This window comes from Mytilus edulis, chromosome 13 (genome assembly GCF_963676685.1).
Source record: "Mytilus edulis chromosome 13, xbMytEdul2.2, whole genome shotgun sequence".
NCBI lineage: Eukaryota > Metazoa > Mollusca > Bivalvia > Mytilida > Mytilidae > Mytilus > Mytilus edulis.
This window is the reverse complement of record NC_092356.1, coordinates 6552257-6571680: the sequence shown is the minus strand read 5'-3', so window position 1 is coordinate 6571680 and position 19424 is coordinate 6552257. Positions and strand designations below refer to the sequence as shown.

At 33.5% G+C, this 19424-nt stretch overlaps 1 long non-coding RNA gene across 1 annotated transcript; it reads right to left on the bottom strand.

Annotated features, from left to right (window-relative positions):
- Positions 1-15220: 15220 nt before the first annotated feature.
- Positions 15221-17182, bottom strand: LOC139501164 (uncharacterized). The gene is made up of 3 exons (XR_011658478.1): positions 17070-17182; positions 16635-16713; positions 15221-16076 (listed from the first exon to the last, which is right to left on the bottom strand). It is a non-coding gene; the product is annotated as an uncharacterized lncRNA (long non-coding RNA).
- Between the last annotated feature and the right edge of the window lie 2242 nt (positions 17183-19424).

Here is a 19424-nt window from a genome sequence, read left to right as displayed (position 1 = left end):
TCGTCCGTCGTCCGATGTCCGTCGTATCGCGTTAACAAAAATAGTCTCCTCTGAAACTACTCCGGCAAATTTAACAAAACTTTGTCACAATCATCATTAAAGTAGCTAGTTTAAAAATGTGTTGGATGCTTGCTAACCAACATTGAAGAAACAGCTAAAAATAGAACATAGGGTCAAACGCAGTTTTGGCTAATACTTCTGAAACTAAAGCATTAAGAGCAATTTTACATCTGTAAAAATGTTTATCAGGTTAAGATCTATCTGTTCAAAAACTTTCAGACAAATCCGACAATCCGTTATTTGGTTGATGCTCCTGAATTGGAAATGTTAAGGAAATTTTGCAGTTTCTGTTTATAATCTTGAATATTATTATAGATAGAGATAAACTGTGAACAGCAATAATGTTCAGGAAAGTAAGATGTACAAATAAGTTAGCACTACCAAAATGGTCAAATGACCTCAATAAGAAGTTGTTTCCCTTTATTGTCAATTTTTACTATTTTTATAAATTTTTGTAATCTTTTACAAGTCTTACCCTCTGAAACAACCGAGACAAATTTAAACACAATCATCATTAGGGTAACTATTTGTTTTAAATGTGTCCGATGACCCTGCCTGCCAACCAACATGACAGACATTGCTAAATAAAGGCAACAGTAGTATACCGCTGTTCAAACTCATAAATCCATGGAAAAAAAAAATCGGGGTAACAAACTAAAACTGAAAAAGAACATGCAGTTTTTGGCTTAAATATCTCTAAAACTAAAGCAAAAGTATAACGGTTGCATTAATTTATACATCAATTTCCATTCTCGATTAAGCCTCTAGTTTTTATATCCGTACATTTTGTATATTTTGTTCATATCCATACTTTTAGCACATTTTTTTATCCGTACCTCTAGTACATTTTTTATATTCCCAAGCTGAATCCCGGCTCCGGGTGTTGGATGATTCCGCTGTATTGAAGACCCGTTGGAGGACTTCGGCTCTTTTCTGCCATTTGGTCAGGCAGTTGTATATTTGACACATCTTCAATTCATTCGTTCAATAAACAGACCTATATTTAAAATTGGTATATATGTTAAGATTGTCCAACACAAGGTGTTACTGTCTATAAAAACGAGAAACGTGAAACACTTATGAACCACATCAACAAACGCCTACCACTGAAACATAAGGTTTCTGACATATGACAGGTGCAAATAAATGCAGACATATTATCAAAACTGGACAAACACTGAACGAATATATTTGATCTATGATACAATGTAAAATACAAAATATATGCATATATAGAAAAAGTATGTGCATATTCACATATGTTCACATAAGATAGCTACGGCGTTCCATACATGTGCTCAACAACTCGTGTTATCTATAGTTGGTATATTTTTGAAATACAAAGTTTTTTCGACACAAGGACAAGATTTCCTTAGCTGTATTCGGCAAACATTTTCGGAATTTTTGGTCCTCAATGCTATTTAACTTCGTACTTTATTTGGCCTTTTTAACATTTTGTTATTCGAGTGTCACTGATAAGTCTTTTGCAGACGAATCGTGCGTCTGACGCAAATATCAAATTTCAATGCCTTTTTCTATGATGCGTCTGGCGTACTTAATTATAATCCTGGTACCTTTGATAACTATTTACATCACTGGGTCGATGCGACTGCTGGTGGACGTTTCGTCCCCGAGGGTATCACCAGCCCAGTAGTCAACACTTCGGTGTTGACATGAATATCAATAATGTGGTCATTTTTATAAATTTCCTGTTGGGTTAGGGTTAAGGATGTTCTTATCCCAGGCATAGATTACCTTAGCCGTATTTGGCACAACTTTTTGGAATTTTGGATCCTCAATGCTCTTCAACTTTGTATTTGTTTAGCTTTATAAATATTTTGATATGAGCGTCACTGGTGAGTCTTTTGTAGACGAAACGCGCATCTGGCATACTAAATTATAATCCTGGTACCTTTGATAACTATTATTGATCCCAAGGCGTTAGGCTATACCTCAATTTAGCAAATTTTATTGTGTTATCTTCTTTTACTTTATATAGTATTTCACATAGCTGCTGTTTGAAATGTTAGAACTTGAAAACATACTTTTAATGCTACAATTGAAAAGATAAAAAGAGTTCGGTCTAATGCTCACCCCAAGGAAACAGCAAACTAACAACAAATACAGTACTTTTATTACATTATTGTTTACTCTCACTTTTAGTACAATTTTGATAAGTAGCCAGCTAAAGCCCGCTTCAGGTTGTAGGATTTTGTCGCTGTGCTGAAAACCCGTTAATGGAATTCGTCTGTTTTGTGCTCCTTGGTCATTTCCATTTTATTTTTATTAAATTAACCATGGTGATTCTTTCAATTCAATATGGTTACTGGCACCCTCCACTTTGAAGAACTTGGTATGACAAATGGTTTATCTTTACATATAGTCGTCAGTTGAGCATCTGTCTTATCCCGAATCGTTCAATAGACCGACTTATATTTAAAATCGGTATATATGTCAAGATTGTCGTGTCTTTGAACTAAAAATAACAAATGCACATGATTGATTGGCATCAAGTGGCGAACATTTCGTACCTGTTCAGGACGAAAATAATTAATAATAAAAGCAAAAGGTATGTCTGTAAAAGAGGCCGATGAATGTCTAGGAAATATGTATTTGTACTTGAAAGGAGGGTATATTGGATAGGGACCGATATTTTGCCTTGTATCAACCCACCTACGAACCCCTCAAAGAATGATGACAAGGATTCTAAATGGTCTGATAGCAAGGAAGTATGTCTACACAAGGCATCGAATTGAACGTCTCATTTATTGACCAGACGTGGCTGTATGCCTGAACATCCCACACAGCTAAACAGACGCCCCACTTCAAACAGGGTATTACTGCCGGTCAAATATGAAGACCAGAGTTACACTATTTGAATTTCCCAACTTACTCGGTATTCAAGATCTTGCAGCTTCTACTCAGATTTTGTAAAACGTCACAAGTGTCTGAGCAATAAGCTGATGAACCAGGGATATGCCAAGGAACGTCTTGTCTTTTTCCCCAAAAAATTCATGGGAAGGTACAAAGACCTTGTTGATAAATATTCCGTATTACTTAACATATAGTACATGATGGCCTTGAAGGAACGATTCTACTATTGACGTTGTTTATCATCATTATAACGTGTAAGAGTTCTTTTTTTCATATTACTTTTACTGTTTGGTCTGTATTTTGTGATATCCATTAGATAGGTCTCTGTACTTTTCGTCCTGTCATTGTGTTGTTTATATTATCTTTCATTTTTGCTTGTTTGCTTTGTACGTGTAACTTTTTTGTGTTTCTTTGGTACATATGACGTGGTTCTGTACTTTAAACATCCCGCCATTGTGGTATTGTTCTATTATTATTTTTTGCATACTTCAAACAAAACAAATTGTTTTATATCTTTACCTGTGTGACATCTAGATTCTGACGTCAATCGCACGATTCTACGTCATAGTAAATGTTAATCTAACCATTCGATCCCAGGACTTAAAATCTTTCAATCTGTTATGGGTTGATTTAACATACATAAACAAAATACAAAAAAAAAAATAATAAGCCATTCATGTGGTTATTGAATTTGGTATAAGTTTTTTGTGCTTCTCTGTTAAAAAATATTGTTTTTTTTTGTTGTAATTAAGATTGTACCCCTATTTTGACATGTTATCTATTATGTCTGTTGTTTTGTTCACGTATCGTTGTCAATATAATAGAATTTGATGCGATTCCTTACAAGTGAGAGGTTTAGCGCTTTAAAACGAGAATTAATCCACCATTTTCTACATAAGAACAGTTGTTATCCATTTGTTTGATGTGTTTGAGCTTTTGATTTTGCCATTTGATAAGGGACTTTCCGTTTTGAATTATCCTCGTAGCTTAGTATTTTTGTTATTTTACTTTTTGATTTTTTAAATTCAAACTTTATGGTTAGCATTAACGAATAATCGGATCTCAAAGGCTATCCAGTGTGATTTGACTCTCACCGTCCAATTTAAAAGACAAACATTTGAAAGGAAATTCAAGCTCATTTGTCATAAAACAAACTACAAATTAATGCAATCGTAAAAGAAAATCGAAATACACTAAAGGGACTTTCAAGCTTTCAAAAGTCGAAAAAAGATTTACAACGCTTTGGTTGAAAAAGACCAAAAGACCAAAAGACAAACGACAGTACCACAAACACAGCATATGTCGCGTTGCCTATGTTGATAGAAGAGTCTTTCAATAGGTCACACTCGGGAAAAATGATACGGAATTGTAGTTACCACAAATTGAACATATCCGTATGGGTAGTATATACTCCTTATGCAGGCGTAGCTATAATATTGCTATATGGAAATAGAAAATTCACAACTGGGAAGCTGAAACCATCATCTTTGCCATTTAGTTTTGTTTTCTAAACGGACCCTTATTGGTCATTTCTAGATGTGAGGCAGACTAATTTTTCTTTTATTGTATCCTTTATGTCAACTTCGATGGGATAGTGGCGTTCAACAAATTTTAAATTATTAAGTGAGAGAACCTCCCCTTTATTGCGGAAAGTTAAGTTTAATTCTTTTGCTACTTCCTTAGAAGTTCCAGCATCAAGTCAGTCTAAAAATATAAACAAGTCGGCAAGAATAGGGGAATAATTGGTTCCCATCGGAATGTTGATAGTTTGTTGAAAAACACGTCCTCCAAACGTAATAAATATGTTGTCAATCAAGAAATCAAGCATCTTGATAATATCCATTTCAGTTAATTTTTGTTTGATTCAGAGTGATCCTTTACCAGGAAAGATTCACCCCTCCGTAAGACAAGATATTACACTTGTATCTACGTTGACCATTCTTTTTTTTATGAAACAAAGCAATACCAACTCTTTCAATATGTCTTTTGGTTTGGAATGTTTAAAATGTAGAAAAGTTAAATATTTTAATACTATTGCAAGACGCAAGAGTCTAAGATTGTATGTACGTCAAAAGATCTTTGAAATTCTTAGTATCCATATCTAATTCACGACATCTCTAGAATAGGCAGTTTCAAAATAACTTTGAATCCCGGCTTTGATTGCATATAAAATTAATGTTCATAATTTTGAAAGAGGTTTCGTTGAGCACTTGGAAGACCCACAACATATAGTTGTTTGTATGGACAATTATGTACTTTAGGTATCCAATAGTGTGAACGAAGATCCAGTTATCGTTTGTGGTTGAAATTCCAAAGGAACAGATCTATGATTATCAGGGATTTCCTCATTGGTAAGTTTTGGGGTTTATCTTGAGTTCCCAAGTCAATTGTTAATACCTAATACATTTATCAAGCAGTTTATGTAATGAGATTTACACACAAAAATCATTATTGTTTGGGGCTTTTTTTGCGGGGACAACAACATTTTGGTCATGGAGGTAGGACAAACGTTTTACAACATTTAGGTCTTTAAAGATTTACGTAGAATATGTATTGATAGACCAATTCAGTTTCTTAATTCGGATTTTTATCAACGACCTTGCTGCCTTAATCCATTCAGAGAGAGTGTCTACGTCTTCTTTCTCGCATTTTGTCCATTGTCTGACATAATCCTCGACTGAATCAGTATTTTGAAGTTGTTTCTAATTGATGGATTTAGGCTCACGATATTTTGGATCTCTTGATAGCACATTTCACAGGGAAGTGTTAATAGCAATGTTGAGGTCACCGGTAATAACATAGCCAGCCAGATTATATATGAATTATTATTAACCGAAATTACGAAATTCATGAACTTATATGCTTTTATAAACATGCTGTTATCAAACTTAAAGTGAAGCCGTCAACATGGAGCAAAATAAAAAATATCACCTTACTGGAAGTTTAAGGCGGACCCTAGCACCGCAAACAAAAAATTGGATATACGTTGTATAATGCAACACTTCCAAAATTAGACCCGGAAAAAAAATATAGGAAAGTAGAAAATATTTAAGTATTATACCTATGCATAGGTGTAAATATAATTACTATGTAGAATATATTTGAATAATTCAGGAATCAGATGAAAGTTTAAGATCTGATGATCCTTGTAGAATACATATTGACTGATAATTTTAAATAATACAAACATGAATGAGCACGTATATATCTAATCTGTAATGTGTTGTACCTTTCTGCTGTTTAATCTGACATAGCTTTACAGGCGTTCAAGAACAAGTAGATTGTTTATATATTCAAGATGAAATTATTAATTCTGTTTCTTGTAACATTTTGCAGATCTAAATTAAGCGATACTTCAGGTATCAACAGATTGGATTTGCTTGAAGATGCAATGGTTAAATTACTACAAACAAACTACAGATTGGCGACAAAGCAAATACAATCAGAACACAGCGAGATGCAACGAGGAAGTTTACAACAGAAAGAAGAAATCAAATTCCTTCGACAAGGAAAGGTCTGTCTACAAGGGTTGTTCTGCTAGAACAGGCAACACCTAACCTAGTTACAATACAACTAACAAATCGAACACGCTAAAATAAACGTGTTTTATTATTCACGACAAATTGTATGTATCTGAAGAAGGAGTAGGTTCAGTAAGACCCCTTTTTGGCCCCAAAATATAGCAGTTTTTACAAAACTGAGAACATGTAATCTTCTAGCTATCTACTGGAAAGAAGAATGCTTCTAATACATAAACATGGGCTGTTGTTGACAATACAATGCACATATATCGGGTATTAGCACCATTAAATCATGCTCAATTACTGTAATTTTAGCGTAATTAACTTTCATTGACTCAGGACGATTTAGATTTTAACATTTAGTAGAAACCTATCTATCGCTAAAGTTTGTATGTCTTTGCCTTATTTATGTTGTTCATTGACACTGGCGGATCCAGAACTTTTAGGGGAGGGGGAGGCACTGACTGGCTTAAAGGGTGCAGTTCCATCTATGCTTCAGTGATTCCTTATTTAATCAACCCTGAAATGGGGCCCATATCCTGCCTATGATTGACGTATACCAAACATCTGCTACGTTCCTGTGAAAACTTTCATACAAAATAGGTTCGGGAGAAAAATATAAAGACGCCAAAAACTAACTAAAAATGAGAAGACAAATGAAATCTGTTAACTTGACAATCAATGTGATATCATTGTCTAAACATTTGATGAATACAACCTATATTCTAAATAAAATAAAAAGACATGCTCTGTTTTAAAATTTAAAATGTTATTAGTTAATCAAATTATTGGGCACCAGACTGTAAATTTGATACGCTGTTTTAAATCGTATGGTATCTCTGTTATTCTACATCGGAACAAGGTTGATTGACAGCTTTAAGTAGTTGTTTGATTAATTTCTTACATTAATAAAGGATTTGTTTTTAGGTTTTTGATTTAGCGAACCCATTACCGTCCTAAAACATTCTAGAATTGACATGCGTCTGTCAAGAACAAGATTCCATTAACCCACTTTTCTAGATTTGTATTAACAATTTAATCAAAGGATGTCTAGAGTTAATTTTCAATTTGATTAGGATAGTAAAAAAGTGACCACGCAAATCTGATTTATTGAAAGTCTAGCCCCTTGTTATACGTGTCCATATTGGAACTCTAGCATATACGTGCTTACACCCTAAGGGTAACTTTGGAATAGAAATATTGTCAGCATTGGTCTTCCTCCGACGGACAGTACAACCCTTGCCAAAGTGGTGCGTCCGTATTGTTTGTGCGAAAAGTACAAGTTTGCAGCAACATCCGTTCAGAATGGGGACGTAAATAAAGGCAATAGTAATATACCGCTGTTCAAAACTCATAAATCCATGGACAAAAAACAAAATCGGGGTAACAAACTAAAACTGAGGGAAACGCATTAAATATAAGAGAACAACGACACAACATTCAAATGTAACACACACACACACACACAGAAACAGACTAAGCATTAGACAAAATCCTTTGACAATAACAAATATAACATCAAAACAAAATACAGGAATTTGAGATAAATAAGTACCGTGACACGTCTTATAGTAATATGAATTCACACTCAAAAATAAGAGAAAAAAACGACATAAATGAAACACGACGTTTAAATGTAACACACACAGAAACGAACTATAAGATAACAATGACCATATTCCTGACTTGGTACAGAACATTTTTAAATGAAAAAATGGTGGGTTGAACCTGGTTTTGTGGCATGCCAAACCTCCCTCTTTTATGGCCATGTGAAATATAACATTAAAATGACAACACAACATTACAGGACTACAATATAAATAAATAGGAGAACACAATTGTCAAGGAAACACACGAAAAATCTGGGAATAGAAATATTGTTCAAGATTTCAAGATTTATTAAGAAAACATTCAGACACATTTACAATGTGTTACCAGAGGTCATTATTGATAACATATATACAATAAATATGACAGAAATGAACAAATGATTAACAGTTATTACAAACAAAATGTAAAGAAGAGTTTTAGAAGAGAAGACAGTTTTCTGATAAACATTGACAATTTCTTATATAATTTAATATTGCAAAGTGACAAAAGACCTTCCATTTTTACAATGTTTGGATTATTTCTATAATATTGTGGTAAATATCTGTTTCTCAAATCTACTATCTCTGCATTTTTACAAATAAATAATACATGATATTCATCACAAATATCTTCTTTGCATAAATTACATTTTCTTTCTGATTTTGGTATATTGTACCATCTACCAGTTTCTATAGGCAATCGTTAGTTTGCAGTTCTTAATTCTAAAATCCAAATTCTAAATGACTCTTGTAAATTAATAAGATATCTTTCTATTTCAAAAGTCTTTTTGAATAGTGAATAAAAATATCCACGCGATGTGGTGTGTAAATCACTGTACCATTTTTGTATGAACTGGTCACACAACATTTGTTTTATTTAAACCTTTCCGTATACAGCAAACTGGTTAAAAAAATAAAGCTCATGTCTAACTCATTTAAAATAGATTCTATGTGGTTTATCCACTTGAAATTCACTCCATGATTGCTTTTTAAACATAACATCAACTTGTATAAAGTGCTGCTAAGTTTATTTTCATTTAATACTAATTCACTCCAAAAAAGAAATCATCATCAATTTGACCCGAATTTCGAGTAGAAACCTCTCAAGTTCTCCATAAACCATAAATGATGCAGTTGAATTTCAAACTTTCAAAATTCTCTTACAGAATTTTAAGTGGATTTGTTCAATAATTTTTAGGTTTTCAAGACCCTACACTTCTGAACCGTACAATGAAATTGGTTCAATCATAGAACCAAACATTTTTAATTGTATATCTTTAGGTATTGATTCATTACGAAATAGTTTGTAAATGCATTATAACGCCTTTTGTGCTTGTTCAACAAGTTTTTTCCTTGTGTTAATAAACGTTCCATTATGAATTTGAAAATAACACCTAGGAATGAATATGTATCAACAATTTCAAGGTTACAATCTTGGAAAGTAAAAGTAAATTTAAAATTCTGTCTCGTTTTTCTTTTACAAAAATCATTACTTTAGTTTTTTTAACATTAACCTGTAGTTTCCACATATCACAATATGATTGAAAAATGTCTAGAGCTCTTTGCATACCTTCCATACTTTCAGACAGAATGACAGTGTCATCTGCATATAAAATAACAAATAATTTATAAAAAATGTGCAACTCACTTTCGAGCTTCTCTTTAATAATATTAAAAGGTTCACCGTCTAACTGGTTGAAATAACTTTCTAGATCATTTAGAAATATAGAAAAAAAGTTTTATAATTCCACTGGTCCAGCTTTCTGGAATAATACCAGTATCTAAGACTAAATTAAAAAGCTCACAATATATAGAAAGTAACAATAGAGTTAATTTTATCTGTACCTGGAGCTTTGTTATTTTTCAGCTCCTTTATTGCATTAGATATATCTAATTCTGTTATTTTTCCATTTAGTAACTCATTATATACAGGATTTTCACAAATATTATCAATATTCAAACTAAAATCTCCCTCATCATCGTCACTTTCATTTAAATTTTTAAAATATTCAAAAAAAGTGTGGGTTGTCTTTTCTTTTACTTAAAAATTTGTGAAGTGTATTCCAAAATGCTTTTGTGTTTGTTTTTGATAACGATCGAAGCTCGTTTGCGCAATTTTCTTGGTATTTTTATAACTCTTATTAAGGAGTTGTCGGTATTCTCTAGCCTTCATATTCATTAGTGTTAAATTATCAGCTTAATTTTTTTGTATTTCCTTCTTGCTCTGTCAGCCATCACGCATAAAAGAGGGACGAAAGATACCAAAGGGACAGTCACACTCGTAAACCTAAAACAAACTGACAACGCCATGGCTAAAAATGAAAAAGTCAAACAAATAACAGCACACATGACACAACATAGAAAACTAAAGAATAAACAACACGAACCCCACCAAACTAGGGGTGATATCTTGCAGTCTTTTTTGAAACATGGTTTGTTTTGAGTTGATCTTTGACGCTGTTTACACGCTGGTCCAAATGCAGTTGAAGCCGTATCTAAGAGTACATTTCCGAGTTCACTAATTAGGTCATTGACCTGTAGTGGTGTAACGGATTCCATTTGAAATTTTTCGAGGGTGTGTTTGATTAAATTCAATGCATCCGTGTCATCGCTGAGTACCTGTGTAACCTCGTGTGCCTTGTTTGTGTTCCATCGAATGTAACTGTTGTTTTTCTTATTCTGTTGATCAGTGTAATTTTTGAGTGTAATGCATAAACAAAAATGCATCTGATTATGAACATCAGAGAGTGTAGGATTAAAGTCCAATGTTTCAAATTCAATAACTGGGTCAAACATATCAACTGACAAAATAAGGTATTCAACAAGACTTGCGTCTTGACAAATGTTTTTTCCTATAAATTTATCCTGATGCAATCTACCATTTGCAAAACACAATGAACATCGTTTGCATAACTCTATTAATTTTCTACCATAATTGTTAACATAATTTTAACCTCACTATACCGTTCACTGGGGATACCCTTTTTTATAAAGTTATTTACACACAATGTATTTTCATTCATAATTTCAGATGCATTAACAATATCTAACATATCAAACAAATTCTCGCCTATTTCAACAAAATCACTCATATTTCCTGTTCTTGAGTTAAAATCACCAACAAGAGCAATTTTTTTTATACCATGAGAAAATAATAAAAGTTCTTCTTCTATCTCGGTGGATGCTTCTTCTGAAGAATACTTCGAATTTTCAGGAGGGATGTAAATGCATCCAAATAGAAATTTATTGCTCATCAAAGTGTTAGTACAATTTGATGAAAATTCAACCAACTGAACAAATTCTGAGTCTGACTTCAAAAATTTAAAGTTATCAGAAAGTGATTTTTTTAAATACTACGACTATACCCCCTGATTTTTTTCACATTTGTTTTCTTCTATTTTTTGCAAAGTAGCTGTAACCATCTGGTAATTTTAACTCGTCAAACTCATCAATTTTAGTTACAACACATATCAGAATATCATAATGTTTAATCAATACATCAAAATCTGGATTTAAAAGTTTTTATTTTTGATACCACACACATTTAAAAAGATTTTGTCAGTTAAATGACCGTAATCAATGTCTGATGCGTTGTCCTAATAATCATTGTTGGGTAACGGTTGACCTGGAATTGTAGGCGGGGGTTCACGATGGGCGTCAGGGTTGTATACTTCACCATCTACCAATAGTTTATCGTACACTAGCTTTGCGTGTCGTCTTTGCCTCTTGAATTCCTCCATTTTCGGAATGAGTTTTTTACGCCTGTCATTTATTTCACGCGGGTATTGGTGGTATATAGAAATTTGTGTTTTTTTTTTTTGGTTTTTTTTTTTAATTTACTCGCAGCTGCTCTTAAACACGCTCATGATCATTGAATCTGGTAAAACGAGCAATAATGCTTCTTTCCTTGTCGTCAGACCGCTCACCAAGTTGGTGTACATTTTGGAATTGTATATCTCCAACATTAGAAATTTCCATTTCTTCCGAAAGAAAAGACCTGTATTTTCCTCATAACCATCTTGATTTCGAATACCACCAAAAATTAAATTGTACTTCATGTTTGATCTTTCAAGATTCCTCACTCTATCTTCGATCTAATAATGATTTTCTTGTTTACTTATTGTTTGTGAGTGTTTCTGCTGAACATTTTTGATATCATTTATTTCATTGCTCATTTTGAATATGTGGTTTTCAAATTTTTCAAATTTCTCAGCAAACATATCAAGTAGGTCTAACTTAGACAGTTTGTCATTCATTACGTGTTCTAGACGTTGTAATCTGTGGTTTGTGTCGTTGATATTGCTGTATATCATTTGTGGTGTGATGTTCGGGATAAGCATTAGGCTTTCAGTTTGAACGGATGATGGAACAGAGGGTGGTAAAAATTGCATCGGAACAGGTGCTGATTATTGATAAGTAACAGAAGTCTGAACTGATAAGGGGGTGCTCTGCAGAACTGGTTGAGTACAACTTTGTTGAAGTTGGTTTATTTGGTTTAGACTGCATGTAAATGTCTGATTGTTGTTCACATTGTTGTTTATAGGGACTTTAGTATAGGATCCATGTAAAGAGTCATGGGCTTGTGTCAAAACATGAGATAATTATATTCATATTGTTTTGATTGTTTTGATTTGTCGCCATCTTGGAAACTTGTTTTATAAGGTGGAGTCAAAACTGATTTCGTAATATTACTATTTTTTTGCTTTTTTCCTTCCATCAAAAGTCATATCACTCGTTCAATTGTTCATTTAGGTTAACCAACAGTACTAATTTGGTTGAGTTAAAGACTTTTAAACACTTTTACTTGCATTTTTTTCGATTGCCTTTCGCATTCCACGAAGTTGCCAATTTCATTAACCATTGTTAACATTGGTCTAACTACGACCGACAGTACAACCCTAGCCAAAGTGGTGTGTCCGTTTTTTTCTGTGCAGAAAGTACAAGTTTGCTTCAATGTCCGATCAGAATGGGAACATAAAATCGTATGCCCTCAATTTATCAACATAAACAAATGTTGAACGTGACTGTACACATATCTTGACATTCCAATACAAAGATAACTTGAGATATATAAAGTCAAGGTAATGTTTTCACATTTACCATTGATATCACGTGGTCTTTCTTGTTCTTGTAATGGAGGATCATAGAAGAGTAGTCACTAACACTTCACATTACCTAACCCTTTTTAAATAAACAAAAGATCTGCAAAACTTTTAGGTATTTCTGGTCCTCAAATCTCTTCAACTTCGTACTTTATTTGGCCTTTTATATTATTTTTGATTCGAGCGTCAATGCTAAGTCTTTTGAAGACGAAAGGCGCGTCTGGCGTAAATATAAAATTTCATTCCTGGTATCTCTGATGATTTTCTTCTTAGGTTGAAGATATTCTGTAGATATTTAATTCCTGGCATTCAACATATTCAAAAATCATACCTATTAAACATTCAAACTCAAAGGTCGAAGAAAACATCAACGAAAAACGGCGAAAACACAAGCTTTTTTGACAACAAATAAACTTTTTGGTTCCCAATACTTCTCTTTAACTTCTTACTTTATTTGACCTTTTTAACTTTTCATTATTCGAGCATCGGTGATGAGTCTTTTGTAGACGAAACATGCGTCTGGCATCTAAGATGAGTTTATTAACAAAACTTTAAATATAACACATAAGAGTGAGCACCACATTATTACGGCAATTATAACGCATCCGTGGTCTCATATATTCTAAAACGTTCAATCAATTCAAGATTGCGTCCATTTAATTTTTTAAAATGGAAAAACTAAATTAAAGCATCTTGTTTGATCATGCGATTTGATATTTTAGAAGACACTTTTGGCCAATTCAGAGTACTAATCTAAAATGCATAAGCATGCTTTACATAGCCACAACTTATATCTTATTATACTTATTTCCATGTGTCTTTCAGATACAAATTCTTAGATTCATAGTATGATAAAAACAAGAAATATTTTCAATAGCAATATGTTAACACTAAAAGATATTTTAATTTAAAGGACTTATATGTAAAATGTATATCTTGTTCTATAGAAACTTAAAGTTGTTTACTTCTACGTCAGTTTGGTCTACTTTGTTGGCAATCATACCACATATTCTTATCTGGATTTATATGAAAAGTTGTTTGAACGCTGTAAGTGAAATAAATTCAAAATAAGGTTCAGCAAGATTTTTCCTTTGAGTGTTTGTAACTGCACATGATGACAAAAGATTTTAGTTATTGCTAAAGCATTTAATCTAACAGCGCCTTATATTGAAAGACGAAGAATTGCTATAACTAGAAAATTTTATTAAACTTCAGGATAAAGAAGGAATCCAGAAAATGTACACCATGGTCCATCTAGAATATCTCCAGTATCATGGTATTTGTCGTGAACTTTTACCCAAACTCTATCCCCCTGGACCAGTCTAAGAATTGCTAAGTTCGATCCCGGTCCATTTCCAACATCCTGGGTACCAGCAAATATGTTTTGAAAGAAGTTACCATTTTTAACTATTTGTGCTTCGAGTCTTTTTTGTGCCAGCACAAGAAAATGGACGAAAAATACATAATATCCTGTCGTTGGTGCTTGGAATATTCCATTGTTCCCGTCGTAAGCACTTTCTAAATTAGTGTTCACTCTGTCGAAACGAATAACCTCGTTGTCATTTAAACCAATATGGCCGACTACGTTGGCATGGAAAGCAACATTCACTGCTTTGAAATAAAATAAAAGATAATTAATATTTTTTTATTATAAAACGATAACAATGACGCCTAAAACAATACTATATAAAACAAGTATACATTACAAAACCGTACTATACCTATACCTATAAACCCGGTTTCCTAATTCTGATCATAGCTCTGCATAGTCATAAATTCATAAAAAGGGATAACTGAAACCAAAAAAAGGTTAACTGAAACCCGAAAAGGTTAACAGACAAATCAACGGCCTTTATCAATTTGAATAACCTATACTGTATACTACAGTCAAATTCAAAGGGTGCCGACACGATAAAAGTGTAACAAATCCAATGAAAAAACTGACGGTCTACTTTATAATTACTTTTTTAGGAAAAACTTAATTACAGCCACATGACAAGGACCAGGCGTTACAGGAAAGTTATTGGGTTGTGAGTGTGCTAAATCCTCCATATAAAATTAAACAATGCTGTAGGTGTAATACCACCATTGATTTTTCCCTATTAGTCTTTGTTAAATTGGCACTTTTAAAAAAATCGTACAGTATTTACCTTTATTTCAACCAAAGAAATACTTTGCATGTGTAAAGTTCAATCCTTTCCAGTGATACAGTGAAAATTTCACACTACATTTCATTGCATATAAGAAAGTAACCACGGCCGAGGGTAGACAACCCAATTTTTACACTGTTATTTACTGGTTACCTGCTTTGGTAACTATGTAACCGTAACGTTCCAAAATATTTTATAAGACCATCAAATAAAAAAAGAATGATGCTTTCAGACACCCAACATACATATTTACGACTCAGAAAAATTTAAGTGCATTGAAATGCAGGGTTAATTTTCTACAACTGTCAAATTCAAGGGAATATTTTTTTAGGCCTACTTTCGTATGCAACCGGATGTGACGTACCATGATTTGGTGGTATTACACCTAAAGAACACCTAAATGTCAAATAAACTTAATGCAATTTTTTCCCCTCCAATTGCAAGTTATTTCAAGCATAACTGTCAAGTTTTGTCTCAGTCAGAACTATAGTTTCAGAGAAAATCACTATAATGTAAGGCCATATCCTACGGCAATTTCAGTCCAATTTCTTCGAAAAATCCTAATTTCAGTGTATCATTATAAAATGCAGTGTTGACTAATATCTGATCATAAACTCATGATATATGCATTCAAACAATTAAATAGAATACAAAAGACAACTTTAAGATGATAAACAATTTTATTGCACCTTTTAGAGTTCATTTGAAGGTCTGTTTTGGTCTGTTTTGGTCCATTTTCCATCCTTCCTTCCTTTTTCATCAAAACTTGATATCTTTTGTCTGAAAAATAAAAAAAATGTGATTATTTTCCCACAAAAATGAAATAAATGTAATGTTAAATCAATAATTTAAGTGTTTTAGCTGAAAGAACTGTCTCTATAAATGTTAACAGTCTACACGGAAGTTTCTATAAGCCCTTATGTGTAACTTGAGTTTTTGGTCTGTTCCCCTAGTGTGAGAAATAACGGTTCCCTTTCAGTCAATCATTTATTGCTACTGGTATCAAAGTCTTTTTATTTACTCATAACAGTATATTTCTAATAGATTTACACAAAAAGTCCACTTTCTTGTATTTTACAATAGAAAATGGGGAGAAAGAGTAATAAAAAAATACCTCAAAATGTTTTTAAAAAGGGTTATGTCCCTTGGAATGCTGGTACAAAAAATAATTGGTAAGAATTATAAAGTTTAAGTATGTGAGACTGGATTGTGATGTGTATAAATCCAGGACAAATAAGTGTTTAGACGAGTTATTGTCTGTGCAAAATGTAGACGGCACAATGGCAAATTGTAAATTTTGCGGCCAAAACAAAAAAAAACATGATAGTTGATACATACTTTAATGCTGAAATGTCATCTGCAGACCAATTCACATATAAGATTTTTCAACAGAATGCTCTTCAGAACATGGTTAACACTGAAATAAAAAATTCACATGTTGTATAAACAAAACAAAAACTGTTAGGGTAATTTAAAATTTAACACAGTAATCTAAATACAGCTTCGTCTGTCCACCCATTTGACTAAGAAAACACCCGTAAACCCCCATTTCAATGCAATTTTACCTCAAACGTACTTTCTGTGTCTAAATCCATTCCGAATAGTCCATGTTTACAATGTATGAACTGGTTTATTAATAACTTTTAAAAATGAAAGTACAATAGGGTCACGAGTGCACATTTAGTTTCCCTAAATAGGTGTAATACCACCATTGATTTTTCCCTATTAGTCTTTGTTAAATTGGCACTTTTAAAAAAATCGTACAGTATTTACCTTTATTTCAACCAAAGAAATACTTTGCATGTGTAAAGTTCAATCCTTTCCAGTGATACAGTGAAAATTTCACACTACATTTCATTGCATATAAGAAAGTAACCACGGCCGAGGGTAGACAACCCAATTTTTACACTGTTATTTACTGGTTACCTGCTTTGGTAACTATGTAACCGTAACGTTCCAAAATATTTTATAAGACCATCAAATAAAAAAAGAATGATGCTTTCGGACACCCAACATACATATTTACGACTCAGAAAAATTTAAGTGCATTGAAATGCAGGGTTAATTTTCTACAACTGTCAAATTCAAGGGAATATTTTTTTAGGCCTACTTTCGTATGCAACCGGATGTGACGTACCATGATTTGGTGGTATTACACCTGTAATAGCTCAGCATAAGATAAAAGCGTAAATAGTTCAATACGGATCCTAACAATCTTACCACGTCCACATGTATTTTTGTCCATCTGATGAGGTAAGCCCTTTTCAACTGATGTTTAAAGTTCGTTCTTATGTTGTTCTGTTATACCATTGTCACAGGTTGGGGGAGGGTGTGGATCCCGCTAACATGCTTAACCCTGCCATATTATTTATGTATGTGTCTGTTCCAAGTCAGAAGCCTGTAATTCAGTGGTTTTCGTTTGTTAATGTGTTACACATTTGGTTTTCGTTAATTTTTTATATAAATAAAGCCGTTAGTTTTTTCGTTTGAATTGGTTTACATTGTCATATCGGGACCTTTAATAGCTGACTATGCGTTATGGGCTTTGCTCATTGTTGAAGGCCGTACGGCGACCTATAGTTGTAAATGTCTGTGTCATTTTAGTCTCTTGTGGACATTTGTCTCATTGGCAATGATACCACATCTTCTTTTTTATATAAGATAACTACAAAATACAAAATGATCGATATCAGAGTTCTCACAGTTACATAATGCTTGACTACTTTAAAGTCAATTACAACTGGAAGATACATCGTTTTTTCGTAGATTGTACATATTCAAAAGATTTAGTGTAAAGACGTCCTAAACGGTCTGATAAATGGACGACCTTGTGAAATACCAAAATATTGTATCAGCAAACACAAACGTCTGGGAGAAGGATCATGAGAAAACACAACTGTTCATACTGTGGATTCATAATTATTCGTTGAATACCAATATTCATGAATTTTGTGGGTACAAGCAAACCACGAAATTAAAGGTTCAACGAGTGACAAATGTTGTATGGGCTTGTCAGCAAACCTCGGCAAAACCACATAATTAAATATCCACGAACATACAAGTTTTTCTTTATCCAAGACAATTGGTACCAACGAATGTAAATGTATCAACAGTTTATCATTTGCTTTAACCTTTAAAAATGAAATCAGTGTTAAGCTTGGGTCACACATTCGCGATTTTTACTGCCGTCCTTGACAGGACCATTCCCGATTAAAATTTGTCAAAAGTCTGATCGAGATCCTTCGCGTCGTAGATGGCAATTCAAACTTTAATTAAAATTTGTAAAAGAAAATATGAATCACGACAACAATCATATATTCTACAGGAAGCGTCGATATTCAACCGTTTCCAAGCAGATCTGTCCCGATAATCCCGTTCTAAGCCGCTTCTTATCCGATTTTTATCTTTCGCATGGTAAAATTCGACCGAGTCTGTCACGACTGCGTCCCGATTCTGACGAATGTAATCCGACAGAGATCAGTCAATGACCAGACAGTGAACCGACGTTAACGGAAGTTATTCGTTTGAAAACTGTCGACATACTCGGGATGATCATGTGCTGTCGGAACGTAATTCTAGATCTATCATGTCCGCTCTATCGTATTGCAAACAGCTTTGTCTGGTCTCAGTCGTATTGTATTCTATAATTGTCGGGACTCTGACGTGGGTATCATTGACGATTTCGTATTAATAACGGGACTGTTCCGGACTGTTTCGGCAAAAACCTGGATGCAATCTGGACTCAATCGGCAGAAAAACAGCAATGACAAATTTCTCCAGATCATTCCCGTCCACAGGACATCATCCAGAAAACACGAAACATTGTTAGAATTTTGATCCGATACAGCAGAATTTGTCACGACATAGTAACGCTTAATCCGACTAGACAAAATCGGCTGAGTCTCCCCGAATGTTACGGGACGCACCTAACTGTCGGGGTGCTTCGCCGAACTATCCGGACTATTCGCGACCCATATGAATCTGATACGAACTTAAACGACTGCGTTCAGATAATGATAGGACATTCCATATAAAGGAGGATAGTACTCGGATTTTTTCACTTTTCGTGTCCTATCGCTGTCTGATCTCAAACGAGAGCAATAATCGGCAATGTATGAACCCCGCATT